At 45.5% G+C, this 22,338-nt stretch overlaps 1 long non-coding RNA gene across 2 annotated transcripts; it reads left to right on the top strand.

Annotated features, from left to right (window-relative positions):
* The first annotated feature begins 2,325 nt into the window (after window positions 1-2,325).
* On the top strand, window positions 2,326-21,945 carry LOC132813178 (uncharacterized). 2 transcript variants are annotated; one of them, XR_009643981.1, is made up of 2 exons: window positions 2,326-2,430; window positions 21,365-21,945. It is a non-coding gene; the product is annotated as an uncharacterized LOC132813178 (long non-coding RNA). The 2 variants fall into 2 exon arrangements; XR_009643982.1 differs by lacking the exon at window positions 21,365-21,945 and adding an exon at window positions 19,376-19,802.
* Window positions 21,946-22,338: the final 393 nt, after the last annotated feature.

Here is a 22,338-nt window from a genome sequence, read left to right as displayed (position 1 = left end):
CTGGAATTCTGTTTTCAGTTTGAATTTCCCTGTTCTGGGAAGGATGTTGTGAAATTTGAAAAGGTTTGGACAAGATTTACAAAAACGTTACCAGGATTGGAGGATTTGGGCTACAGGGAGGGGCTGAATAGGCTGGGGCTATTTTCTCTGGAGAGTCAAAGACTGAGAGGTGACTTCATTGAGATTTATAAAATCACAAGGGGCGTGGATAAGGTAAGCAGCTGGCATCCTTTTTCCTCAGGTTAGGTGGGTACAAAACTAGAGCACATGGTTTAAGTTGAGAGGGCAAAGATTTAAAAGGGATCGAACTGGCAACATTTTCAAGCTGAGTGTGGTGTGTGTGTGGGAGGGGCTACCAGATGAAGTAGTGGAGGCTGATAAAATCACAACATTTAAAGGCTTCCAATTGGGTACATGAATAGGAAGGGTTTGATGGATACAGGCCAATAGATGGTAAATGGGAATCATTAGTTTAGGATTCCTTGTTGGCACAGACGAATTGGACCGGAGGTCTGTTTCTTTGATCTTAATAAATTAAGATGCATTCCTCTCTTTTGTTTCGAGCTAGCTGAAGCACAGATAATTATCCTTGGAGCTGAGAAGGTGAAGCAGTGATTTTGACCTGGTGCCGATTTTGTTCCAAGGTCTTGAATTTGCAAAGAGAGAGAGGAATTGTTAACCCTGTCACAATTTTTAGTAACTACGTTCAAGTAATTGGCAAATAATACAAGGTGAAAATGTGAACACTATTTTACTCAGTAAGTTCTGAGCATCTGGAACAGTCTGAACGACACAGATTCAGCAGGTATTTTGAAACAGACTTGGAATTTTACTTTTTAAGGAAAGATTTGGGGGGCTATGGGCACATGGGAGGGGACTGGGACAGATTTGCAGCATCTCCAGAGGGAGAGAGTACAGCCCCAATGGGCTGAATAGCCCCCAGCCCCTGTGCTCTGTGATACTGCCCCATTCACTGTGAATGATGAAGCTCATCCCAGAGCAGAGAGAGGGAGGAGCTCACCTCTCAATCGGCGCCGGCTTGATTAACGGCAGCTCCAGACCAATGAGAGGAGAGTCTGTGTGGTCCTGCAGCCAATGGGAGTGAATGAGGGTGTGGCCAGCAAGACAACACCTGTCCATGAGCTGTGCAGGTGCAGTGTCACTGGGTGGGGGTGGGAGAGACAGCAGGGACTGGGACAGAGGCTGTTGGACCTGAATTACAAACTCCCGGTAAATTAAAACCAAAAGAACTGCAGATGCTGTAAATCAGAAACAACAACCAGGAGGTTCTGGAGAAGCTCAGCAGGTCTGGCAGCATCTGTGACGAGAAATCAGAGTTAACGTTTCAGATCCGGTGTCCCTTCCACAGAACAGATGTTACTGAGAGAAAAAAGTCCGTTTATGTGCAGAAGATAGTGTGGGGGGATGGGGGCAAGATAAAAGGAGTAAAGGTGGGGATAGAGTGAGAAGAGCGGTTGGATAAAGGAGTGGATAACGATCTGACTGGGGGGAGGGTGACTAGCTGTTAATGGAGACTGTTAGTGGCTAACCATAGGTAGTGTGTAATGACAGGCTGTGACATGAGGGTGCTACGACATGAGGTTGTTAACCTGTGGTTAGCCACTAACTGTCTCCATTGTAAGCTGTTGCCCACCTATATCACTCCACGATTGGAGCTGCTGAGGACACAAACCTTTGGAATATCCTCCCTACCCCCCTCTGTCCGCCTTAAAGATGTATCTAAAAATCGTTCTCTTTAATCAACGTTTCCATCATCCGTGAAGCATTTTAGGAGATTTGTCAATGTGAAAGGCTCCATACAATGCAGGTAGTTGCTGTTATTGTCTGACATCAGGAGAAACAGGGATGAGCCCTCTCTCTCTCTCACCTGATGAACAACAGCCAAAGCAGGAAGCACTGAGCATGCTCCAGCCCACAATGGGCCTCGGATTATTGATGTCAGCGCAGGACCAATAAGAGTCAGGGGAACGGGGCTGGAGGACCAGGATGTGCCAGTTGGTCCTTCAACCAATCGGAGTGAATGAGGGGCGGGACAATACTCAACCACGTGATAAACTTCACTGGCAGCACAGTGTTGTTGTGGCCAAGGCATTGGAAATGTGTGAAGGTGCAGGGCAGGGGAAAGGAAAGACATATTGACCAGGAAGAGAAGGACATTTTCATGGTATGGGATGAGAGGTTTTACAGAACTTAGTGCACATTGTGAATCACAAATTTGAAAATCCCAAATTCTGCACCATTTTCCCTCCTTATAATGCATTTTGCACTCCCTGAAATAGCAACTGTGTTTCTCCCTCCACAGATCCCAGTGATCAGTGCCAAAGCCCCATTGCCTGTGGAGAGGGTGATGTTTGATTTCCCTGTCCAGCTGCAGTTCATGTGGTGAAGGTGCTCCCACAATGTGGTTGGGTAAGTGCTGTTATAGATTATTCACTCAGCAATATTGAAGAGTTGACAATGTATGTGCAAATCAGCAACAGTTTGTTTTTTAATCATGGTTATAATTTCACAGAAATACTATTGAAAAATTCTGGCATAAGGCCACAGATTGAGATACTAGGTCAAGTGATCAAAAGCATTGCCAAATGACCAGGTTTTCGAGAACACCTTAAAAGAGGAAAGCAGGTCTGAGAGGGTTCAGGTGGGAATTCCAGACAGTGTTGCCTTGGCAACAGTAGAAACAGCCAGACAGGTGAAGCAATGAATAAATACAAATGAGTTGTCAAGGTCTTGCAGGGTGTGTGGTGCAGGGAGACAGGGATGTTCACAGGGTGAGAATTTTAAATTGTTGCCTGTAAATAGGAGCCTTTCGATGGATCAACTAGTTTTGGTACAAGTGAGCACTTGGGCAGGAGGGTTTAAGATACTCTTGAGATTACATGTAAGTTGAATGTGGGAGGCTGGCCAAGAGTGTTTGGATAATTAAGTCTGGAGATAAATACTCGTCCATCCCTGCATTCAGTAAATGAGCTGAGACTAGGGTGGAGTTGGGTGATGTCACCAATGAAGAAAGTGTGTTTTTGGAGTTGGGCTCTTCCTCCACATCACCCCCACCTCCCTCCCCTCACCAAATCACAGGTATTGTTCCTTGTTCTGTCTGTCTGTCTTTTCTGGTTATGTCCTTCTCTCCCATTCTGCTACGAAGTAATATTTTGACCTCACCGTTGTTGGAAAAACCTACTTCATCCCCACTCTCCCATTCCTTTCTAAATTCCTTGTATGTGGTGTCCCTCAAGGATCGATTCTTGGTCCCTCCTGTTTCTCACCTACATACTGTCAGGAGGTGACATCGTCCAAAAGCACCGTCTGAGGGTTCACATGTACACTGACAATGCCTAGCTCTCCCTCCCCATCATCCCTCTCCATTACTCAGTTATCAAACTGCTCATCACACTCCCACTACGCGATTGGCTGCAATTTCCTGCAATGGAACATTGAAATGGTTAAACCCATTGCCTTCAGTTGCTATTACAAATTCCTTTCCCTTACTGCTGAGCCCCCCCTCTCCCTGGGAACTGTCTGAGGCAGAACTACACTCTTCACAATATTGCTCTCATATCTGTAACCCCAAGGTGACCTTCTGATCAGGTATCTACACAATCACAAACACCAGGAATTCCAATCTCTAAAACGTTGCTTCCCCCCCCCCCTTCACCCCAGCTCCATTGCTACTGAAACCCCTGACCCGTGTTGATGTTGCCTTAAACTTGACGAATCTAAAACAGAACCCTTGATTCCGTGACTATCCGAGTATCTGATTCCAGATCCCTCATGATGGGAAACATCCTCTCAGTATTTACCCTGTCAAACTCCTTAAGAATCCTGCATGTTACAATGAGATCACCTCTCATTCTTCCCAAATCCAGTGAGTAGAGTCCCAACATTTTCAGCCTTTTCTTAAAGATAATCCCTACAAGCCAGGGATCATCCCAGTTAATCTTTTCTGAAATGCCTCAGATGAAATTATGTATTCCCTTAAATAAAGGGACCAAAACTTCTGTCATTACTCCAGATGTGGTCTCACTCGCACTTTGTAAAGTTACTCTCAGGTATATACTCCAAACACTTACACTGAAAACTCCTTGTAATAAGAAACAACGTTCCATTCCCCATCCTGTTTCCCTGTTATAACTGTATTTCCTACGCAATTACCCCTGGTCCCTTTTGTGGTGCAGCTTTCGACAGTTTCCACCATTTACATAGCACTCTGTTCTTTTATTATCTCCTCCAAAATGAGCAACTTCACAATTTCCCAAATTATGCTCCATTTGCTAACTTGTTGCCCACTTCTCCAATGAATCCCTCTCTGTAAACTGTTTATAATCCTTTTGGAACTTTACCGTTCTGCATTTTCTCAGAGATTTCCCCGCTCATTCTTCTAAACATTTCCTGGGAGCACTGGGCAGTGGGAAGCAGTTGTTACCTTTTCAGAGAGACTCTTTGGAATGACTTGGAGGAGCTTGCTGCTCATGGGTCAGAATGGAGACAACTTGCCCATCGAGCTGCATGAGCCTTTCACCCCCCCCGTCTAATTGATGAGGCACAGCGGTAGCACGGAAGGAAAGAAAAGGAAGCACATCCTGCTCTCCACATCGCACTGACTCTTGAAACATTGTGTCCCATGTGTCAAAGATCTGCCCTGTTCAGTCACATGAAGACCCAGTGTGGAAACTCACAGAAACCCATACAGATTTCCCCCTGAACTAACTGCTGACCCCCACAAGGGGTAATGTGTCCAGTCATCCTGGGCCAGGAGGAGGGGGTGGTGAGAGTTTCTTAAATGAACTGACAGTGACAGTTTTATAAACGTGTATTACAGGTGGACATTCAGATGGTAATCTCAGTAATTGTAACGCCAAACTGTGACAAAATTACTCAATACATCAGGAGCTGGATATTCACATTGTGTGTGAGTATTGTATTCCAGCTCATTCCCATTTGCTGCATAAATGTCCTCTTCTGAATCACCCCACACTCTCAGTAGATCTCCCCCAAGTCTTCAATATGTGTCCTGTAATCCTTTTCTGATGAACTCATGAGTGTAAGGTGGATTATTCTAAATCTGTAAACCCCTCTGTCACAGGGCACCCTCAATTTCCTCTGCTACAAGGAGAACAATCTGTTTCCCCAAACCCCTGATTCCCCAATGTCTGTTTGCTCCCTATAAGGCCCACATCAGGATTGTGTTGGAACATTCTCCACTTGCCTGCATCAGTGCAGACCCCAACAATATTAAAGTGAACATCCTCCAGGACAAAGCACTGTGCCTGAGTGGTGTCCCATCCCCCACCTTCAGCATTCCCTCTCCCCACCCCGGGGTACAGTGGCATCACTGTGTAAAAGGGAAAGGCAGCATTGTCCTCCCAGACCATAGGGCTGCTGTCTCATTAGGGAGAAATGTCTGGTGGTGGGTTTAACCTGAAGGTTACCACAGCCCAGGCAAGGGGAGAGGTTGAGAACAAGAGTCCATCTATTGTAGATGGATATTCTTGATATTTATTAACAACACCCATGTCTCTGCAACTAAAATCCCCCATTCCTTGAACCATCCTGGTAAATCTCCTGTGCCCCCCCTCAGGGACCCTGCCATCCTTCCCAATGTGTGGGTGATCTCTGGTTTGCACAGACCCAGCTGCTCTGTGTTCCTGTGGGTGATGTCATCATCGAGCAACAGTTGCATTGAACCTCACTGTCTGTAAGGGTGGGAGACACAGAAATCCCGGTAGCATTTGAGATGTATTTAGTGTGCACTTGCAATGCCATGATAGATGAGACTTTTCCACAATTATCGGAAAATAGATGAGGACAGTTAGGTGGTAGTTTTCTTTGTCACAGACCCGATGTACTACCAGAGCCTTTTTCTGTTCTGTAGACCGCTAAGATGTTTATTATAGGAATATGACAAGCTCCATTGCACTTCAGGTCAGAAAGGGTGATACTAGAGTAGATGACAGATTATTGGCCGATGTTTTGGGAGGAAAAGGAGATTGAGAGGTTTAAGGAAGAATTCAGAAGCTCAGCACAGAATCGGAAAGGGCCGTCATCAAGTGAGAAATAAACATTGGGAATCCTGAAGGCTGGAAATAAAAAAGGCACATATAGCAGAGCTTTGAGAGACTGGAGGGGATCAGAGATAGGGAGAGTAATGAAGCTGGAGGAGATGAAAGTTGGAGAGGATTCTGAGGATTGAGGATGTTACAGAGATAGAGATATTTCTGATAGACTTTTTTGAGTTTTGAGGCTGGAGAGGAATTATCGAGATAAGGAAGAGTTGTAAGACTGGATGAGGTGGCATTGACGGAGAGTTCCGAGCATAGAGGAATTTACAGAGATAACGAGCGATAGAGTCAGAACGTTATACAGCACTGACACACACCCTGTGTTCCAACCAGTCCGTGTCAACCATAAATTCGAACTGAACTAATCGCATCTACCTCCACTTAGTCCAAATCCATCCAAGCATTCCCTATCGATATACAGGTCCAAATGCTTTTTCCTCTTAGAATCCCATTCCCCTACCGTTTTACTCTACATTTACCCCTTACTAATTCACTAAACCCAATCATCCCTGAACACTATGGGCAATTGAGGACTGCCAGTTCACCTACCCTGTACATCTGTGGCTTGTGGGAAGAAACGGGAGCACCTGGAGGAACTCACGCTGACACGGGGAAGCATATCCAAACTCCACATGGACAGCCACCCAATGCAGGAATTGAACCTGTGTCCCTGGCAGCAGTGCTAACCATTGAGCCACTGTGCCACCCTTAAATTGTAATTGTATTCACAGCTACCACGTCCTCTGCTAGTTTATTCCACATGTGAATCACTCTCTGTACAAAAACAAAAAGTAAAATCCGGAACGTCTTTTTAGGGTCTTCCTTTTCTCACCCACTCTTGAATCGCGCCCCCTCCTGGAAAGGGCACCTGCTGTTCACATTACCTATACTCTTCAGGATTTTATAAACCTCCAATAAGGTCACCCCTCAGCCTCCTACACCCCAGTGAAAGAGGTCCCAGCCTACCTAGCCTCTCCTTATAACCGAAAGCATCCATTCCCATCAACATCCTGGTAAATCTCTTCTGAACCCGCTCCGACTTAATAACATCTGTCCTATAACAGCACAACCTGAACTGAGCACAGTATTCCAGAAGAGGCCTCACCAACATCCTGTACAACCTCAATGTAATGTCCCAACTCCTATACTCAAAGGTGTGAGCAATGAAGGCAAGTGTGCTATACATCTTCTGAACAACCCTGTCTACATGTGACATAAACTGCAAAGATCTGAACCCCGAGGTCTCTTTGTTCTATATCACTATGCAAGGCCCGACTTTTAATCAGTGTAAGTCCTGCCCTTTTATCAAGATGAAATATTTGGCATTTATTCCAATCCAGAACATCCTTCTAGTATAAAGGCAATAGAAGTATACTTAAGAGGAAAATCAGTAAGGCAAAAAGGGGACAGGACACAGTTTTGGCGAATAGGGTAAGGACAATCCAAAGGGTTTTTATAAATACATTAAGAGCAAATGGGTTACTAGAGACAGAATAGGGCTCCTCAAGGATCAGCAAGGCAGCCTGTGTGTGGATCTGCAGGCGATGGGGTGGGGAGGGGATACTAAACAAGTATTTTGCATCAGCATTTACTGTGGAGAAGGATATGGAAGATATAGAATGTTGGAAATCGATGGTGACACCTTGAAAAATGTCCATATTACAGCGAAGGTGGTACTGGATGTCTTGGAACGCAGAAAGGTGGATAAATGCCCAGGATTTCATCAGGTGTGTCCTAAAATTCTGTAGGAAGCTAGGGAAGTGATTGCTGGGCGCCTTGCTGAGATTTTTGTATCAGCGATAGTCACAGCTGAGGTGCCAGAAGACTGGGGGTTGGTTAATATGATGATACTGTTTAATGAAGGCGGTTTGGACAAGCCCGGGAACTACAGACCTGTGAGCCTGATGTTGGTGCCAGACAAGTTGTTGGAGGGAACCCTGAGGGACTGGATTTGCATGTATTTGGAAAAGCAAGGACTGATTAGGGATAGTCAGCATGGCTTTGTGTGCGGGAAATCATGTCACTTACTTGACTGAGCTGTTTTATGAAGAAGTAAGAAAGTGGATTTTTGAGGGCAGAGCGGTAGATGGGATCTATATGGACTTCAGTAAGGCGTTCGACAAGGTTCGCCATGGAAGACTAGTTAGCAAGATGAGATCTCACCATACCAGGAGAACTAGCCATTTGGAATATAGAACTGCCTCAAAGGTAGAAGACAGAGGGTGGTGGTAGAAGGTTGTTTTTCGGACTGGAGGACTGTGACCACTGGAGTGCCACAAGGGTCGGTGCTGGGTCCACTACTTCTCATCATTTACATAAATGATTTGGATGTGAACATAGGAGGTATTGTTAGTAAGTTTCCAGGTGACACCAAAATTGGAGGTGTCGTGGGCAGTGAAGAAGGGTACCTCAGGATTCAATGGGATCTTGATCAGATGGGGAAATGGGCTGAGGAGTGGCAGATGGAGTTTAATTTAGATAAATGTGAGGTGCTGCTTTTTGGAAAAGCAAAGCCTAGCAGGACTGATAGACTTAATGGTCAGGTCCGAGGGAGTGTTACTGAGCAAAGTTTCCTTACAGTGCAGGTTCATAATTCCTTGAAAGTAGAGTCGCAGGTGGATAGGATAGTGAAGGTGATTGGTATGATTTACATTATTGGTCAGAGCAGTGAGTACAGGAGTTGGGCAGTCATGTTGTGGCTGTACAGGACATTGGTTTGGCCACTCTTACAATATTGAGTGCAATTCTGTTCTCCACCTATCAGAAGGATGTTGTGGAACTTGAAAGGTTCAGAAAAGATTGGTGGCAGAATATTCTTTAAAGGGTAGAATAACCAGTGGGAGGTCATTGGACATTGGTACCAATGACACAGGAAGAGAAAAAGATAGGTCCTGATGAGAGAATATAGCAAATTAGCCTGGAATATAAAAAAGTAGATACTCGGTCGTAATATCTGAATTACTCCCAATGCTACATGCTAGTGAGAGTAGGAATAGCAGGATGGAGGAGATGAATGATTGGCTAAAGATCTGGTGTAGGGCAGAAGGATTCACATCTTTTGGTCATTGAATTCTCCTCTGGAGTAGAAGTGACTTGAATAAGAAGGATGGATTGTCCCTGAATTGGAAGGTGACTAATATCCAGGCAGGGAGATTTGCTAGTACTACTCGGGAGGCATTAAACCAGTGAGGGAGTGGGGGTAAACCTAAAGAGATAGTGAGAAAGGAGGTAAGTCTGAGGCTGGTACAGTTCAGAAATCAAACAGTCAAGGCAGAACGCGGTAGAACCGAGCAGTTACACTGCATTTACTTCAATGCAAGAGGCCTGACAGGGAAGGCAGATGCGCTCAGGTTATGGTTTGAACATGGGACTGGGATATCATCGGTATTATAGAAATATGACTCAGGGATGGATGTGACTGGCAGCTGTATGTTCCAGGGTATAGATGCTATAGGAAGGATAGAAAGGGGGACAAGAGAGGAGGACGAGTGGTGTTTTTGGTTAGGGATAGCATTAGAGTTGTGCTTGGGGACGATATTCATGGGAGTAAGTTCAGTGAAATTATTTGGATGGAACTGGGAAATAAGAAAGGATTGATCACCTTATTGTTAATATCTGCGTGTGTTTCATCTGATTGCTCTGGTTTCCTCCCACTATGTAAAGATGTGCAGGTTAGGTGGATTATCCAGGCTGAATTACCCACAGTGTTCAGGGATGTGCAGGTTAGGTGGATTATCCAGGCTGAATTACCCACAGTGTTCAGGGATGTGCAGGTTGGGTGGCTTATCCAGGCTGAATTACCCACAGTGTTCAGGGATGTGCAGGTTAGGTGGATTATCCAGGCTGAATTACCCACAGTGTTCAGGGATGTGCAGGTTAGGTGGATTATCCAGGCTGAATTACCCACAGTGTTCAGGGATGTGCAGGTTGGGTGGATTATCCATGGGAAAGGCAACATTACATGGGTAGGGTGGGAGTCTCTGAGGGTCAGTGCGGATGTGATGGGCTGAATGACCTGCTTCCCCACTGTCTGGATTCTCTGATAATTATAATAGTTTTAAAATAGTTCCAAAAAAGAATAGACCAGATCTAAAAGTTGCTGTTCTAAATTGGATAAAGGTGCATTGTGATTGAACAAGATAAAATCTTTCAATACTTCTTTGCTATTCCCAGGTAAAGGGACGGCTGAAAAGTGGGAACGTAACATAAGGAATATGAGCAGGAGGAGGCCATCTGGCCCCTCCAGCCTGCTCTGCCATTCAATAAGATCAGGGCTGATCTCAGCTCCACTTTACTGCTCTCTCCCATAACCTTTAATTCCTTTCCTGTTCGTAAATCTACATTTTGACCTAAAGACATTCAAGATGAAAGTCTCAACTGTTTCAATCAGCTGGGAATTCCACAGATTCACAACCCTTTAGCTGAAGAAGTTTCTCCTGAACTCAGTCCTAAATCTGATACCCCCTTATTTTGTCGCTATGCACCATAGTTTGTCCAGTCCACAGTGGAAATGACCTCCCTGCTTCTATCTTATCTACTCCCTTCATAATTTTATATTTTTCCTATACAATCTCCCATTATTCTAAATTCCAATGAGGATCATGCCAGTTTTGTCAATCTCTGCTCAGAAGGCAACCCTTTCAACTCCAGACTCAAACTAGTGACCCTGCTCTGCACCCCCTCCAGCGCCATTACATCCTTCCTGAAGTAGGGGACGAAAACCTGTACACAGTACTCCAGGTGTGGCCTCACTAGCCCCCTGTATAGCTGCAGCATAACCATCCCTCTAGCAATGAAGGACAATATTCCCTTCACTGCCTTAATTACCTGCTGTACCTGCAAACCAACTTCCTGTGATTCATGCACAAGGACACCCAGCTCCCTCTGCACAGCAGCCTGCTGCATGTTTTCACCATTTCATCATCCAGTTTGTTGTTAGTCCGACCAAAATGGATGACCTCACATATCCCAACATTGTCCTCCATCTGCCAGACCCTTAACCACTCAATTAACCTCTCTGTATCCCTGTGCAGACTGACAGTGGCCTCTGCACACATTGCTCTACCACTCATCTTAGTGTCGTCCACTTTTCATGAATCCATGCTGTGTCTGCTCGATGAGACAATTTCTATCCACATAGCTCACTACTAGCGTGACCCGCACATCTTTGGACTGTGGGAGGGAACCGGAGCACCCGGAGGAAAACCACGCAGACACAGGGAGAACGTGCAAACTCCACACAGTCAGAGGCGGGAATTGAACCCAGGTCCCTGGTGCTGTGAGGCAGCAGTGCTAACCACTGTGCTACCGTTTCTTTCGTGAGAGATCAGACATTTCCCCCACTACAGAAGTTATGCTAATACGTCCATTTTAAAATATTGGCATCACATTTGCAGCTTTCCAATCTGTTAGAACCGTCCCAGAGTCAGCAAATTTTAGTGAATTATCACGAGTGTATTTGCTATTTACCCACTGCCATTCCTTACAGTCCCCGGGGATGCATTCCATCACGGCCAGGAGACCCATCTACCTTTCGGCTGGTATCTTTCCCAGCACTGCCTCTTTACCGAGAATGATTGATTGTTTCTCTGTCTTCATCTGCTGTTGCCCCCATAGGCCTGAGACAATGAGTATATAGACTGTATGTTCCTGTTAAGGCCAAGACTGGGAGGTGTAAGGAATGCTGCCTGTCAAGAGGAATTGTGGCTCTGGTCAAGAAAATGAAGGAGGGATATGGCAGGTCCAGACAGCTGGGTTTGTGTGAATACCTAGAGGAGTATAGGGGCAGTAGGAGTATACTCGAGGGAAACTAAGAGGGCAAAAAGGGACGAGAGAGCTTTGTGAAATGAGTTTGGGGAAAATCCAAAGAGATTCTAGAAATACACTAAGGACAAAAGAGTAACCAGGCAGAGAATAGGGACCCTGAAAGATCAACAAGGCGGTCTATGGATCTGCAGGAGGCAGGAGAGATACTATCTGCGTATTTCATGTCCGCTTTTACTGAAGGAGGATATGGAAGTGAGAGAGTTTGGAGAAATAAATAGGGATAACTTGACAAGTGTCCATATTCGTTCAGAGTCTCTGGAACTTGTATAATGCATCAAGATTGATAAATCCCTGATACATGATCAGGTGAATCCCCGAACTTTGTGGGAAGCTAGGGAAGTGATAGTTGGGTCCCTCGCTGAGATATTTGTATCACCGAGGTGCTGGAAGACAGGTGCCATTATTTGAGAAAGGTGATGAGGAAAGGCCAGGGAACAATACACTGGTGAGCCTGGAGTCAGGCAAGTTGTTGGAAGGGCTTCTCCGGGATAGGATTTAGATGTAATTGGAAAGGTAAGAAATGATTAGGGACAGTCAGCATGGCTTTGTGCATGGAAATCACTAACTTGGACTTCAGAAAGACATTCAAGGTGGAAGGACTAGCTATTTGGATATAAAATTGGCTGTAAGGTTGGAGACAGAGGATAGTGGTGAAGGGTTGCCTTCGGACTGGAGGCCTGTGATGAGCAATATGGTGTAAGGATCGGTGCAGGGTTCACTGCTTTTCATCATTTATATCAATGATGACTATGTGAAAATAGGAGCTATGGTCAGTGACTTTACACAGGCACCAAATTGGATCGGGAAGAAGGTTACCTCAGAGTAAAATGGGACTTCAATCAAATGGGCTGGGGAGTGGAAGATGGAGTGAATTCAGATAAATGTGAGGTGCTGCATTTTGGAAAAACAAATCAGGGCAGGACTTATACATTTAATGGGAAGGTCCTGGGGAGTGTTGTTGAACAAAGAGACTTGAGGTACAGGTTCATAGTTCTTTGAAAGTGGAATCTTGGATAGGCAGGATAGTGAAGGAGGCGTTTGGTGTACTTGGTCAGTGCATTGAGTATTGGAGTTGGGACATTGTTTTGCAGCTCTACAGGACATTGATTCAGCCCCATTCACTGTGAGTGATGAAGCTCATCCCAGGGCAGAGCCACAGACATACACAGCACGGAAACAGACCCTTCAGTCAAACTCCTCTGTGCCGACCAGATATCCTATCCTCATCTATCTATTTATCCCATCAATGCCTCCCATGATTTTATAAACCTCAGAGGTTACCCCTCAGCCTCCCACACTCCTGGGAGGGTCCCACCACTCATGTCACAATGGGGCCTGGCTGATTGACGGCAGCTTCAGACCATTAGGAGACTAGGTGTAATCCTCCAGCCAATGGGAGTGAATGAGGGGTGTCGCCAACAGGCCAGCATGTGACCATGAGCTGTGCAGGTGCAGTGTCACTGGGCAGGGGTTGGGAAGAGACCCAGTGAGTGTGAAGGGAGTGGGAGAGAAATGGAGTGAGTGTGAACTGGGAGGGTTTATAAACTCATGATGTAGGCTGCTAGACCTGAATTAGAAACTCCCAGTAAACGAAAACCAAAAGAACTGTGGATGCTTAAATCAGAAACAACAGCTAGAAGATACTGGAATAGCTCAGCAGGTCTGGCAGCATCTGTGAAGAGAAATCAGAGTTAATATTTTGGATCCGCTGACCCTTCCTCAGAACTGATGTGACTGAGAAAAAATGTCAGTTTATATGCAGAAGGTAGGGGTTAAGGAGTAAATGTGATAGGTGGTGATATAGTCCAAAATGAGATACAGGAGCAATTGGACAAAGGAATGGATAATGATCTGGCTGGGGGAGGGTGAATAGATGTTAATGGAGATTGTTAGTGACTAACCATAGGTAATGTGTAATGGCAGGCGATGTAATAACAAGGCCTGGTGTGTGGGGTGGGGGACTATGGTGCGAGGACATGGGAGACTTAGGACCTAAAATTAATGAGTTCCATTTTAAGGTCAGAGGCCTGAAGGGTCCCCAAGTACAAAATGAGGTGTTGTTCTTCCAGCTTATGTTAAAGTTTGGCGCAGGAGAAGCACAGCAGGTCAGACAGTATCCAAGGAGCAGGAGAATTGACATATTGGGCCTAAGCCCTTCAGCAGGGATGTGAGAGTGGGGAAGAGGACTGACAGATAATAGCATTTGTGTGGGGCTGGCGGGAAGGTAGCTGGGAAGGCGATAGGAAGATGCTGGTGGAGGGTAATGTTGAGAGGGTGGAGTGGGTAATTGCGAAAGAAGATGGACAGGTGGGACTGTTCAAGAGGGTGGTGCTGAGTTGGAGGGCTGGATCTGGGATAAGGTGGGGGAGAGGAAATGACGAAACATTGATTCAGTGGTTAAAGGGTCCCAAGATAGAAGATGAGGTTTTCTTCCTCCAGGAGTCATGTAGCTAGGATTTTGTGGTGGAGGTGGCCCAGGACATGCATGTTCTTGGCAGAGTGGGAGGGGGAGTTGAAATGGTTAGCCACAGGACAGTGGGGTTGGTTGGTGTATGTCTCCCAGAAAAGTTCCCTGAAACATTCTGCAAGTTAGCGTCCTGTCTCCCCGTTGTAGAAAGCAATGAAAACAATAGATGAGGTTATTCAATGTACAGGACAATCTCTGCTGGATGTGGAAGGGACCTCTGGTGTCTTGGATGGAGGTGAGGGGAAGGTGTGGGCACAGGTTTTACACCTCTTGCAATGGCAGGCAAAGGTGTTGGAAGTGGAGGGTGGGTTGGTGGGGAGCATGGATCTAATGTGGAAGTCACGGGAATGGTCTCGAGGAATGCTGAAAGGGGTGTGGAGGGAAAGATATCTGTTGGTGGGATCTGATTGTCGGTGGTGGAAATGGCAGAGGATGATGTGTTGTATCTGATTGAAAATTGAGGACTTGGGGGTTCTATCCTTGCTGCGGTTGGAGAGGTGGGGTTCAAGGGCAGAGGTGCAGGAAGTGGTGGAGATACACTGAAGGGTATTGTTGACCACATGGGAGGGGAAATTGCCGTCCTTGAAATACAGGGCCATTTGGTGTGTTCTGGAGTGTTCGGCATCAAGCTTCCCTGGAACACTGCATTAAGAATGAGACAGATGTTGGCCAGGGAACAGGCTCGTGTGTTAAAGTGGCAGGCAACTGGAAGCTCAGGGTCTGCTTTGGTCTGAGAGGGAGCACAGATTTGTCCAGATTGCACTTTGTCTCTTTGTAGGGACTGTCAGATTTAGTCCCAATCACCCACTTCATGATGCTCACCTGTAAACTCCTTATTTTCAATTCCCTGCAACTCTTTATGAAGTCAAATTCCAGTACCTTTTTAGGTGGAATGTTCCAGACTCAAACTGTCTGTTCACCCAGAAACTGCTGAGGTCCATGTTGACTCTGGGGTTACAAAGGATTGAATTGAAAGATGAGGTGCTGTCCCTGAGCTCCCATTGAGATGTATTGGAACAGTACAGGAGGCTGAGGGCAGTGTAGGGGTGAGCAGACAATGACAATGACAGGGCTGCACTGTGAGGGCTGCTTGGCTCAATGAGAGTGTTTTGGAGTTGGGTGTAAACAGAGCGAGGTGGGACAGGGAGAAGGTGAAGCTGAAACTCCGTTTTGTTTCAGCCCATTCAGAAATTCACATGGTCCCAAAGGGAACAGCCAGTTTGTAAGCGATACCTGTGGAGATTTTGTAACCATTTTTAAGGTATAACATATCAGCTTAAGTAAAGAATACAGGATTTTTATTACAATGTTTGAAGGGGAGGAAGATTGCTTGGTCATATAAATTCTCTAAATGGGAGTAACTAGCTGAATCTAGAGAGCCTGTGTGACAGGAGACCTCAGACCCATGGTGTGCTCCTCTTGTACAATGTGGGAAAATTAGGGATGTTTCCAGTGTCCCTGACGGCTGTGTGTGCAAGAAATGTGCCCATCAGCAGCTACTGGGAAACTGCTTTTCAGACCTGGAGCTGTGCGTGGACTCGCTGTGGAGCATCTGCAATACTGAGAATGTTATGGACAGCATGTTCAGTGAGTTAGTCACACTGCAGGTGAGGGTTACACAGGCAGAAAGGGAATGGGGGACCATCAGATCAAGTAAAAGGCTCAGGAAGGAAGTGCAGGAGTTCCCAGTGGTTATTCCCTTCCCAAACAGATAATGTATACTGCTTGGGATTCGTGTGTGTGTGTGTGTGTGTGTCGGTCTCAGGGGAAATCAGCAACAACCAGGTTCATGACACTGTCGATAGCTCTGCTGCCCAGAACGGGAAGAAAGAGAGTGACAGGGGATTCAACAGTCAGGGTTACAGACAGGCACTTCTATGGCCACAGCCATGAATCCAGGATGGTATGTTATCTCCCTGGTGATAGGATCCGCGATATCATGGTGCAGCTACAGGATATTCTGGAGCTGGAGGGTAAACAGCCTGTGGTTGTACAACACCCTGATACCAATGACATAATGAAATAAAGGGATGAGTGGTTGAAAGCTGGATATTGGGAGAGCAGGGACACATTATAATGCAGCTCCTGAAATGTAATGATGTCAGACTTGCTCCCAGTGCCATATGCTAGTGAGAGCAGGAATAAGAGGGTAGATCAGCTGGATGTGTGGCTGGAGAAATGGTGTACCATGGAAGGGCTTAGATTCTTAAGGAATTGGGACCTGTACCAGCCTGACTGGTTACCCCTGTGCAGAGCTGGGTCAAATCTCCTGGAGGGTGGGGATGGGGGGAGCGCTATTGCCAGTTCCATTGGTGAGGTATTAACTAGTCTGGCAGGGGGATGGGATCTGAAGTGTCGGGTTAGATGGGTCAGATTCAGGTCAGGGAGTGGGACGTAGAATATTAGTGATGTAGTCAGCGACTCCGAAAACCAAAGGAAAGGAGGATTAAACGAGGATTGAGTCCCTCGTCATCCATCAGTCCTGCAGAGTCAACAAAATCTGGAGCTGTACAGCTCTCTGTCTCCATGTGCTTCAGCAAAATGCTGGAAATCTGCAACAAAACCAAGAAGTGCTGGAGATCCCCAGCAGGACGGGCAGCATCTGAAATGGTGACACCTGCAGGAAACATTGCAGCCTTGGTCATCTTTTTCACTGTCCACTAAACCTCCAGTTTTGGCGTCATCTGCAGAATTACTAATACCTCCTATGTTTACATCCAAATCATTGATATAAATGATGAAAAATAGTGGATACAGAACCAATCCTTGAGACACTCCACAGGCCTCCAGTCGGAAAAGCATCCCTCCGCCACCACTCTCTATCTTCTACTTTTGAGCCTGGTCTGTACTCAAATAGCTGGTTTCCGCTTTATTCCATGAGATCTAACCTTGCTAACCAGTCTCCCATGAGAAAGCTTGCTGAACGCCTTACTAAAGTCCACGTTGATCATGTCGACCAGGCTGCTCTCATCAATCATTTTTGTTACTTCTTCAAAAACCATTCTATCCCCTGGAAAACATAACAGTTACAGCACCAGAGTAATCAGCCCACCGTGTCTGCGTAGATCATGATGCCATTCCAAACTAATTCCATCTGCCTGTAACATGATCCATATCCCTGACAACCTATGCCTGCTTATGTGTCTGTCCAAATGCCTCTTAAACTGTGATTGTTTCTGCTTTTCCCATCTCCCAGGAGAATACATTATAGTCATTTATCGACATCTGCACAAGACACTTGTCAGACACAACTCCCTTTAAACTTGCTCAGATGTTGTTGGAAACGCTTAGCAGGTCATACAGCATCTGTGAAGAAAAATCAGTTAAAGTTTCCGGTCTGGGCACCCTTCCTCAGAAATGTTAACTCTAATTTCTTTTCACAGATGCTGCTAGACCTGCTGAGCTTTTCTAGAAACTTCTGATTCTCTTCCTGGTTTACAGCATCTGCAGTTGTTTTGGTTTTCATATCCTTTAAACTTTGCCCCTCTCCTCTAGAATTTGTCATTTCCACCTTGGGGAAAAAACTTCACATTATTCGTTTGGACTCCCCTGCCCTGGGAAAAAATAAACCATGACTATTCACCCGATCACTGCTCCTCATAATTTTATAAAGTTCGATAAAGCCACCTAAAGTGTCCAGTGATTCAGGGAAATAGCCTCAGCCTATTCAGCCTCTCCCTATGGTTCAAATGTTCCAATACTGGCAACATCCTGGTAAAACCTTACTGAACTCTTGCCAATTTCCCAACATCTTTCCTATAGCAGGGAGACTGGAATTCAAAGCAGTGGACATTCCAAAAGTGGCCGAGCCAATAAACTGTGCAACCGAAACATAATCTCCCAACTCCTATACTCAATGCACTGCCCAATAACAGCTAGCATACCGCACACCACCTTCACCGACCTGTCTACCTTCAACCACACCTTTTAAGAAACTATCAACCTACACTGCACGGTCTGTTTGTTTGTTAACACTTCCCAAGAACTTGCCATTAAGAGGTTGAGTCCTATTCTGGTAACATCTTTCTGAAATCAGGGAGACTGCAATTGAATGCAGTATTCTAACAGTGGCCTGACCAGTGCCCTACTCAGCCACAACGTGACCTCCTAACCCCTATACTCAGTGACAGAATCCCTACAGTGTGGTAGCAGGCCTTTCGGCCCATACCAACCATCGGAACAGCATTCCACCCTAACTCTGTAACCTACCATTACCCAAAGCTAATCCAGCTAACCTGCACGTCTTTGGATTTGTGGGAGGAAATTAAGAGCACCCAGAGGAAGCCCACGCAGACACACAGGGAGAATGTGCAAACACCACACAGACAGTGGAGTCGAACCAGAGTCCATTTATTGATCAGCATGTTACAAATGCCATGTTCAGCACCTGATCTCCCTGAAACTCTACAGAAACTATGCAGTTGTTCTGTGACCTTCAGATGGAATTAAGCTGAGGAGGAGAAAACAGGAAAAGGGTTGAGTTGTAGATCTAAAAAATAACTCTCCATCTTCCCCCTCTGTGTTCCTCCGTCTCCTCCCACTCTGTCTGTTCCCCCCTCTCTATTGGTCAGCCCTTTGTTGGTCACCGCCATCCCTGTCGCCCCTCTCTCCCCACCCCCGATCATTCTGTCCCCCTATCTGTCAGTCTGTCGCGCCCTCAGTCTTTCCCCCTCTCTGTCAGTCGCTCCCCCGTCGGTTGCACACCCATCTTTTCCCTCCCCTCCCTCCGTCGGTTGCACCCCGCTTGGTCTGTTCCCCCTCTCTGTTGGTCGCCCCCCCAACCGTCAGTCACCCCCTCTGTTCCCCCCATCTGTTCCCCTCCCCTCTCAGCCCACTTTCTGTCCTCACCCATTTCTGTCCCACCACTCTCGATCCACCCACCCTCTCTGTCCCTCCGCCCACCCCCTCCCAGTCCCCTAGTTTCGTACTCCCCCACTGCAGGGAAAATATCTTCTCTATTTATCCTATCCATGCCCGGCCTGATTTTAAAAATCTCTTTCAGGTCACCGTTCAGCCTCTGATGCTCCAAGGAAAGCAGCCTATCCAAACCTGGCAACATCCTATAATTATTTTCTGACCCCTTTCAAGTTTGAGAACATCCATCTGATCGGAAGGAGACCAGAATTGCATGGAATATTACAAAAGTTGCCGAATCAATGTCCTGTACAGCCTCAGTATGACCTCTCAATGCTGTGACCAATAAAGGCAAGCAGACAAACTGCCGCCCTTCACTATTCTATCTACTTGCTACTCTACTTTCAAGGAACTATGAACCTGCACTCCAAGGACTCTTTGTTTAGCAGCACTCCCTAGGAACTTACTATTAACTGTATAAGTCCTGCTAAAGTATGTTTCGTGATGTTTAACTTCTCAAATTGGACTGGAGTTTAATATTCTGGAGAAATGTCAAATAAATCGCATTTATCCCATTCTGCAGAACTTAGTCCATCGCCCTGCACGTTCCAACATTTCAGTTCCATCCACGTACTTTTATTCAAATGTAATGCTGGTAACTGCCTCTGTCACCCCATCAGTGAGATCCTGCTCTCCACCATTTCTGTGGGAAATACATTCTCCTTTCCCCTTTTTTTCTGAGAATTATCTTCAATCTAAAACTTCTAGTTCCTGGTGGCTCTGTTAATGAATAGCTGCTTCCTATCCATTCTACCTGGATTCCTCAGCATTTTATCACATCAATTTAATCTCAGTTCATCTTCCTTGGAAACCCCCAACCTATCCAATCTTTCCTCAGAGCAGAAATTCTCCAATCAGAGAAACATTCTGATCAATCTTCTCTGTCCCCTCTCTGGTGTGATCACATCAATCCTGGAATGTGGGGACAATGAGTGAGTGCAGTACTTTCGCCTTGGTCAAACTAGTGTTCCAGTGTCACTTCTGTGTTCTTGTGGTTGTTGCTGATACAAGAAGTGTCCTGGTTTTCCCACATGGAACTGGATGTGCACTCCATGGGACTGGGATTCCCTACCGTGTGTGTATTTGTTAACTAATCCTAAATTAACTTCACATTAAAACAGAATTATCAGATACCCACCAATAAATTTCTTCCATTATACTCAAATCACCTTACTTTTAATATCTCTTTAAAATTATTACTAACACAACAGGCTTTAATTTGCTGAATAAGTATTCAGGTATCTTCACTGTTACAATCACTTGAAGATTATCTTTACCTTCAGCTACACGTGGTGAATTGAACACTGATTGTAAACATATTAATATCAAATGGACTTCAGTTTTATGATGATTAATCCAGTCTGACATTCTTGTTGATTAATATCTTGGAGAGAACTGTCTTCAGGACTCCAGCTGTCCTTTGTCTTCAATCACAACTGGTTGTGGCTGGACTACAGATCTTAGATCTGTTCCGTTGTTTACTGGATTGCTTCGCTCTGTCTATCACTTGCTGCTTATGCTGTTTGGTAACTTCATCAGGTGAACACCCCATTTGTAGGTATTCATGCTGCTGTTACTGCCATGCCCTCCTGAATTCTCTCAGTTGAATGAGGGCTGATCCTCTGGTTTGATGGAAGGAGGGAAGTTGGGGAATATGCTGGGCCGTGATTCTGTAAGCTTTGTTGGAGTACGACTCTACTGTTGTTGGAAGGCAAGAGCTAAACTCTTGCACTGTAAACCCGATGTACAAGAAGCTACATGCAGTATCATGAACACTGACAGTCCAAGACATGAAATACGAGCAACACTGTACAATGATGCAGGATCACAACTGCAGCAAGGGGAGTTTAAGATCCAACTTGACATAGGAGTAGGGAAAGAAGCAGCTGATCAGATTGTCTCATTCATAGTCACAAAGAAACTCTGTGAGATTATTGTACTGTTGGGTGTGAGGATGGAGGAGGTTGGGGAGATGAGGAGCTCTTCAAAGGAAACTAATCTGCCTGAGAGTTAGGGATCGACTTTATTGCTAGGTATTTAACAGAAAGCTAATTGAAACTGTTTTTATCCCCAAAAGATAACAAGACCGATGCTGTTTCCAATCATGATCAGAAACAAACCTCAGAATACACATGGTTCATAGATGGATGTCAATAGCCCATCAACATCCAACTCCTGCAATTATTCAGCAAATGTATGTGTGATTAACCAGTCCTGATGTCAGTCCTGATGTACCAGAAAATCGCTGTTTACTCTGTGCAGATGGGCAGTGATGTGGGGAAGTATTGGCCGAGTGATATTGTCGCTGGACAGTTAGTCCAAAGCCCCAGATAAACTTCTGGAGACCTGAGTTCAAAGCCTACTGCTGCAGATGGGTGAATTTGAATTAAATTTTTAAAAACTCGGGAATTTAAGAGTCTCATGATGACCATTAATCGATTTTCCGAAAAACCCATCTGGATCACTAATGCCCTTTCAGGAAGGAAGCTGCCATCCTTACCTGGTCTGGCCTACATTGTGACTTCAGACCCACAACAATGTGGTCGACTCTTACCTGCCCCCTGGGCAATTAGGGATGGGCAGGAAATGCTGCCGGGCCAGCGACACCCTCATCTTGTGAATGAATAAAGGAAAATAAAAGTCTCTACCCAGTGTGAATCTGCATGTTCAATGATGTTGTGAACATTTCCAAAGCTAAGTTCTCGATATGCAAAACTTTATGAACTGCCAAAACCGTTGTTCATTACTTGGTGTGAAAAAGAGAAAAAAAATCAACCAATATATTTAGCTTGTTTACTTCAAAGAAAATAGCAATTTCTTCAAATCAATTCAGTGACTGCATTTTCTTCATCAGTGAACCATTCCAGTAAGTCTGTACTCCACACTCTGAAGATCACTCATATCCTTCATTGTTGATGCCTATTTTGTTCCACAAATCCTAAAGACACAAGTAGCTTTATTATTGGGCAGCAGGCGAGAGTTTCAAAGCGTTTCTAAGGTGCCCCAGTGTCGACTTTAGATTAGATTACTTACAGTGTGGAAACAGGCCCT

The sequence above is a fragment of the Hemiscyllium ocellatum genome, unplaced genomic scaffold (assembly GCF_020745735.1).
Source record: "Hemiscyllium ocellatum isolate sHemOce1 unplaced genomic scaffold, sHemOce1.pat.X.cur. scaffold_342_pat_ctg1, whole genome shotgun sequence".
Lineage (NCBI taxonomy): Eukaryota > Metazoa > Chordata > Chondrichthyes > Orectolobiformes > Hemiscylliidae > Hemiscyllium > Hemiscyllium ocellatum.
This window is presented reverse-complemented; position numbering and strand designations above follow the sequence as displayed.